Genomic DNA, 7,784 nt, shown 5'->3' on the forward strand with positions numbered 1-7,784 from the left:
TTATCGTGCGCGCTGGGGAAGTGGCTCTGCGGCCCGTGGAGTTGTTCCCGTCTGCGTGCAAAGTTAATTTTTCCTTTGTCACTGAGTAGCTCCCTCAGGTATCCCTGGTTCAGCATCCTGACCACCTCTTGCCGTAGGCCTATGCAGTCTTCGGTTTTGTGTCCTCGTTCCTGATGGAACTCACATAGGGCGTTTGATTTCCTTGTGGCAGGGTCTGATTTCATCTTCTGCGGCCAATGCACCTTGGTGCCTAGCTTCTCCAGTGCGTACACTATCTCTGAAGGAGATACACAAAAGTTATGGGCAGTTAATAAAGGGGGCGTACCTCTTTCGTTTCGGAGTGGGGCGACGTGTCGCTGTAGCGCGTCTGTATGCCTTGGTGGCGGATGGGAGGATCTGGTGTATGGCTGATGTCGATCTCTGTTGGAGCGGGGGAGTTGTTCTCGTCGTCCTTCGTTCCGTCGATCTCTCCTCGTTTCTGAGTGTATCGCTGTTAGCCGTTGGGTCGGCCCATTAAGATCATCCTCGTCCGCTCGTACCTCGGCGCAATAGGCGTTGTGGATTTCCTCCCATGTGGTAGGGGGATATTTCATGAGGCGGCTCAGCAGCTTCTTGGTTGCCCTTGAACCATCTCTGCTTAGCCCGTTCTGGAAAGCAGCGACTGCCATACCTTCCGATACGTTTGGTAGACTCATCCTTACCCTGTTAAACCTTGCCAGGAAGTCCCTGAGTCCTTCTCCTGTGTTTTGCCTGATGGCGAAGATGTCGTTGACCCTGGCCTCCGCTTTCTTCGCGCCTGCATGGGCTGTGACGAATTTATCCGCCATTTCCTCGAACGTTGATATTGCCTTAGCCGGTAGCTGAGAGTACCATGTTAAGGCCCCTCCTGTCAACGTCTCGCCAAACTTCTTCAGCAGTACCGACGGTACCTGTTCTTTCGATAGGTCGTTGCCCTTTACAGCGGTGACGTAGTGGATCAGATGATCCTCGGGATCTGTGGTTCCGTCATATACCCTTAAGTAGGGTGGCGTCTTGAAGGTTTTTGGGGTGGAGTGAGGAGCAGCTTCTTCGGTGTATGGTTGTTCAACGAACCTTCCCACGTCGCGTTTTGGTAGCAACTTGGGAGCACCGGGGATCCTGTCGACCCTCTCCTGATGTTCCTTCATCTGACCGCGGAGCGCCTTGTTTTCATTTTCCATTTCTTCCATCTTCTTTAGGATGGCTGTTAGCGTGCCATCGTTGGTCTGTGTCTCGATGGGTCTGTTATTTACTAGTGTAGCTTCCGGTTCACCCACGACAGTAGTGGTACCTACCGTTGGTGTACATACGATGTTATTTTGCGGTGACCTCTCAACCAAGCCACTTAGAGTGATTGTTAGCCATCTTTCCAGTAGCTCTTTGACCGCTGAGGGTGCTTCCGTAGCCGCAGACGTGAAAGCTCCTTTTTCGTGCAAGATCGTTAGGCCTTCGGATGGAGAAGGTGAGATCTCTGCACCTGGTGTGATGCTAGGGGTTGCATTCAGGATGCCACCGTCACTGGCCTCGTTGAGAGGGCCCAGGAGATTGGTAGTGACACCCAATATGGCTTTCGATCTTGTGCTATTTTCTGCCATTTTCTGTTTTTGTGTAGTGTAGAGAGTGGTAGTTGGTTGATCTCTAGGTGGATACTATGGTTTTGATTCTCGAAATCCCCACAGACGGCGCCAAATTGTTTGGCTCAAAAGTTAACGATATACTTTGTAAGCGATAAAACAATCAAAAATAGAAAAGGGGTAAATCGTGATCAAATATAATAAGCCTAGAGATGCAAAGATGATAATATTGTTGTAGATCTGATATTGCAAAGTGATAATGTTTACCAATAAGATATTTTCGTCAGAGGTAGAGATATAGAGAGAGAAAGCCAGAAAAATGAGAGAGTTGTATTAGATCAGATCCCCCTTTTACAATGTGGAGGTCTCCTTTATATAATAGGAGACCTTCCTCGAAAGAATCAAAAAGTTACAAAGATAGGTAATGTCTCCCTAGTGTAGACGCTGAGTTCTAAACGATGTCGCTTTTGTCCTCACGGCCGAGTCGTACCCGCTACGTTGGTCGGCGTACACTCATTGGGCGTACCCACTGGCGTAGAGATACTGAGGGTCAAATTTGACCCTATACAACTTTCATTACAATTCTCTAGCATGATTTACTCAATTGAAGGGATTGTAATCCTTCATATAAATCATATTAGTCTCTAATGTTCCGAATAATTTCTAATTGCATGTTCCTTTTTCTTATTCTGTAATCAAATGTGGCCGCCTTTTCAAATAAGATCGAACAGAGAAACTATTAGTTGGCTTTTAAAAAAGAGAACAAAGCCTTGATGATCAGTATATAAAAAAAATGATTGTCCTCCATTATAGAGCCATAGAGTTCTTTGGTGAAGGTAAGTGTACAAATTTATATCTTCTTGCCATTGATTTGGGTTTAAAATAACTCATTTGCTTCTACAGAGATGATATTACGTGAAATTATACTAATATTGTATATGTGTGTGCCTCTACATGTATCATATGAGACCTCCATATATAGAGGTGAATTTATAGTATTTATCAGATATATATTGTGAAACCTTAGCAAAAATACTTTTCTATGTCATTCGTTGATGCAAACCTCTTTGTTTTTCGACATAACAAAGGTACATCCTTTCTCTATTGCATACATATCAACATGGAGTTTAGAGTCCTTCCTTACCTCACAATTAATAGGATTTTGTTCATATCATATGATAGTTATATACTTACGGTGCAATGGCAAGCCAGGAATTTCGCTAAAGATGTTCAAGATTCAATATACATGTATAAAAAGCAATTTTTGATTTATATACTCAGTATAATTTTTTATATATATAGTATGAAGGGTGTTAAACGGATCACCCTTCATTGTACGTGGCTACGGCATTGCTACAATGCATCTCATCATCGGCGTGAATGTTGTGTTATGCTTATCATAAAATTTATCATACTTGACTGGAGAATGCTCATCTTCTTTTGTTTATTAGCTAATTAATGTGGTCGGATGACTTGTAATGCTATTGCAAGATTTAGAGATGCTAATTCCTTTATGTGTTGCAAGGACAATAAATAAATTATATGGTCAAACAATTATCGTATTGGATCTTCACAATATATTTTCTCACATGGCCTACTTTATATTGAAAAGTAAACTTAATGTTGCACTTGCAAAAGAATAACAATATCGACAACTAGAATCTTGATCATAATTGAACAACCGAAACGGATGAAAGAAACATACACCAAGAAAATCAATCTATCAAAAGGTACGCTTCATACTTGTTTTTGCTTCATGAAATTAAAATAGTAAACTATCACATGTACCTTATTAAATTTTATTTTTATTTTTGTAGCTTCAGACGATATCGAAGCATCTTTACCTCGGCCAAAACAAGTCACCATATATGACGATCTACATTGAACATACAACTAAACTTTTACTTTATTCTTCATGCTACTTATTTAAAATTTTATTAAAATAATATTAATATTATTTTACAAAATTATGCATTACATAAGTCGATATACACACGTGCAACGTACGTGTCGAGAAACTAGTTTTATATATTTGTAGCGGCATTAAAATATGATTTTTAATAAGTGCTTGAATGGAGAATATATTGTGCAACATTTATTAGCGTGAAGAAAAGGAAAGAAATGCACACACTTTCATATCTTTTTAATTTTTACAAATAAATTTATTGTGGCCAATTATCGTAACTATGTAATTATTTGTATGCAATTATAGGATTTAATGATACTTTTTACATCAATACTAATCTTTGAACATTTTAGAAAGCTATAATTATGAAAGATTAATAAGTTTTGTTTCCAATTAATTTGTTATTCCAAACACACATCAAATAAACTGGTAAAATATTGTGGGCATGCAATAACATTTGGATGTAGATAATTATTATTGTTTGACTCAAAAGATGTTAACTCTTTTTAAGCAAATCAATCAAAAAGATGAAGGGGTAAATCATAGTTAATCATAATTAATATCATATCAAAAGATAAAGAAATAGCGATTGTATATGGAATGGATAAAGCATCAAAATGTCTTATTTATGATAAAGTTTTGCCTTGTTCCTCCTTGGAGGAGGAAAAAAATTACAATCATTGTGTTCCTCTCTCTCACTCTACAGGTGAAGGATCTTCCCTTTTTCAGGGTGGAGTTCTATTCCTCCTCTTTGACCCCTTGGAGTATCGGAGAAGAAGTCGAAGAAAAACCCCCCCCCCCCCCTTTTCAGTTCTCTTCACTTCATATTTATAGTCGAAAAAACCTTCTTCCGTTTGCCACAGCTTGTCATGACTGAATTTTGGAAGCTTATCAGTCGGAGGGAGGGCTTACCCTCGTCACTTATGTCGAATGTCGTAATGATGGAGTCAAAATGACTTTGTTGACTTCTTTCGTAAAATGACAAGGATGGGGTCGTGGTCGCCCCGATTGGGGTGGTCAGATTTTGACCAATACAGTTAGTCGTGGTCGCCCCGATCGGGGTGGTCAGATTTTGACCAATACAGTTAGTCCCTCCGTTCGTCGGGGTCGTACCTCGACGACTCCGACGGGCAGATCATGCATGCAACGTAGTCGAAAGGAATCTCACCCCCATTCTGTTCCCTGATCGTACTGTGAACTCTAGGATTTTTTTGAGGATATCTTTTCAGTATTCGTGTACCGTTACGATGGTTTCGAAACCGAGACGCCAATTGGTAAATGGAGCGTTGCTTCACGTAAGCAGTCATTATGACGCACGTTTCCGAGGACCTGATACGTTTCGCGTCCTATCGGATTTGCATGGCGACTATTGGGTTTCGCGCTTGGGGAATTTATGCCTCTTATAAATAAGGAAACCCTGCCATTAGTTTCTCACACTTCATCGTTAATCTCGAGAAAATTTCCAGGATATCTTCTTTTGTCATTTCGACTTCAGGCTTTCTCTCGCTCGTTGTAATCTTTAATCCTTTCGCTTCTTCCAGTGAGTTCTTTTTCCTCTTACTGCTAAAAATGGCCGGTGCTTCTTCCCGTGATAATCTTCCTATTGCTCCTCCGACAACTGAGAACTCTGCTCCGGATGCCGGAGATGTGGAGTTGGTGGAGGACGAAGAGGTTCCGTCTGTAGATGAAATTTTACCTCGTCCGGGGAAAGATGTGGTCGACTTCAGTGTTAACGGTGGAGTGGAGCCGGAGGATATCCCTCCTCTTATAGGGGAGGTAGGGATAACGGTTTTGAGGGAACGATGGGGCATTCCTAGCTTTGTCGAGATGGTACGGGCGGGGAGAGACGACCGGGTTCAAATTGACCGTCCCGGATTTTGTATGTTCTATGCTTACCCCTTCCTTGTAGGGTACACGCTCCCGCTTCCTATGCTGGTGGTCGATTTCTGCCGCTATTATGAAGTATGCCCCGCCCAGCTTTCTCCTTATTTGTACAAGCTGTTCCTCATGTTTATCAAGTATGCGGAGCTCGTCGGTCGCGAGGTTACTCTGGGACACGTGCTCAGCCTGTTCGCTCCCCAGTTGATTCAGGGCTTGATGATCCACGCGCGTCCTCGAGGGTCGAAAGGCCTAGTGGTAAAGATGGACGACAGGACCAATCGTCGCTTTTATGAGAACTTTTTCTATGTGCGGACCGAGCACCTTGTGGCGGACCCAATCGGATTTCCTGAAGTGTGGAATTTTGCCCGTAAGTCTACGCCTCTGATTAGTTGAGTGCCCGAATTTTCTTTTTTCTTTTGCCTTTTATGTTGTATGTACTGACCTACTTTGTGGTTTCGCAGCCAAGAAACTGCCCCCGCCGCCTTTTGAGGGGATTCGCGAATGGGTTGAGGTCGTCCTTCCCCATACAGCGGGGATTCGCACTTGGTCGACCTTTCATGAGAGGTTTGGATGTAGGCCCCTTGCAGGTGAGAACGTCCCTATTTTTTATCTGTCCTTTTCCGTTCTCGTCTTACCTCTTGAACGTTGTTTGTTGTTGCCAGGGAGAGTGCGGAGAGTCAGGGCTCCTCAGCTAGCCTTTCGTCGGCCGGCTGCATCTGCTCGTCTTGTTGCAGTACCTGCTGCTCGTCTTTCATCGAGGGCGGCTTCGGCCGAATCTGCGGTTCTGACTACTCCGGCGAGGGCGGCCTCTCAGGAAGCTCCATTAGATGTTGTCCGTCCTGCGAATGGATCACCATCGAACGGGGAAGAGGAAGGGAAGTCGAAGAGATGGAGGGTGGCATTCGAGACGGCACCTCTAACTGTGATCAATTTAGATGAGTCTCCCCCAACGGGCCTAGGAGACGGTGCTGCTGCGGCGTCTCCCTTAGAGATGGAGCGAGTTGTTGAAGTTGGCACCGAGAGTCGATGCCAGGAAGATTCAACTGTTATAATGAACCAACCCGGAGTTCCCGCTGCCGGTGATGATCAACGTCCTTCCGAAGCGGAGAGCCAGACCCCTAGTGCCGCCGTCGTGACTTCGAGTGCACCTCCTCTATCTGCGGCGGGTCGTATCCCCTCTTCGGCGGCAGAAAAGGGGAAGAGTGTGATGGTCGACGAATATGAGTCTGAATCTGATTTGGATCCTGATGATGTCAGGATGTTCGAGGAGGGCCTCACTCATTCGGTGGTTCACACAGGCGGATCGGCTCGTGTTCTTGATATCCCTTCTGATGTGAATCTCTTGACACAGGGGGATAACTTGGTGTCACGGCTTAGCTTGCTGTGTTCGGAAGCCGAAAATGAGTCCCTACAGAATGTCACTGATGCCAAATTGAGGAGCAAAGTGGCCGTCATGGGTTTGAGGGTATGTTGTATTCGGCTCTTATTTCGACCTTTCCCTTTATACGAACGAACATTGGTTTAACTGATTTCCCATTTTCCAGACGTATCTGGTAGAGGTGGAAAGCATCCGTAGGGCCAATATTCGATCGAGGATTTTCTTGCAGTTGCTGGAGAAGTACCGTCGCTATCGCAACCGATGTCGCGATTTGCACGAACGGTTGAGGAAGGACCCCCTTAACCGGGCTCTGGGTGAGGAATTGGAGAAAAGGGATCAAGAGCTGCTGCAGACGATCCGTAGCAAGAGCGAACTCGAAGAGCAACTCCGCCTCAAAGACGAGGAGCTTGAGTTGGGTAGAGGGGTCGCTGCTGAGTGCGAGTATCTGCAGGGCAAGATGAGGTCGGCGCAGTTGGAGATGGATCAGAGCCGGATTAGAATCGAGGAGGTGAGCGTAGAGTGGAGAGGGAAGTTGACTGCGATGGAGAGCAGGGTTGCCGATATGGAGCGCATTGAGAGAGCCTGGTCTGAGGCTTTGGCAAGAGCGGCGGCCCTGGAGGACACGATTCGTGTGCTCCAGTCCCAGCAAGAATCGGAGAGGGCGACATCGACCCTGATGGAGGCGAGGCTCGAGGAGCGAATTGGCACGATTGATCAGGAGGCTTCGGCTCTGGCAGATCGAGCCGCGGCCTTGAAGGCGGAGAACCAGCGGCTGAGGGCTCACACTGGGCCATCCTGCGCTGCCGTTCCCCGCCAGGCTCATGAGCTCTGGGTCTACGCCGAAGCCCAACGGGATATATTCAAGAACTTCTGGGAGGCAGGCACCGTGGCCGAGGATGCTTACGAGGAAGCGCGAGCAAAGGCTCGAGAGGCTCGTGCCAACTGTGCGTATGATGTTGCGACACCCGAAGCTAATGGGGGTGTAGACGATGATGAGGATGGGCCTTACGGGGATGATGATGAAGAC

This window comes from Nicotiana attenuata, unplaced genomic scaffold (genome assembly GCF_001879085.1).
Source record: "Nicotiana attenuata strain UT unplaced genomic scaffold, NIATTr2, whole genome shotgun sequence".
In the NCBI taxonomy this organism is placed as follows: domain Eukaryota; kingdom Viridiplantae; phylum Streptophyta; class Magnoliopsida; order Solanales; family Solanaceae; genus Nicotiana; species Nicotiana attenuata.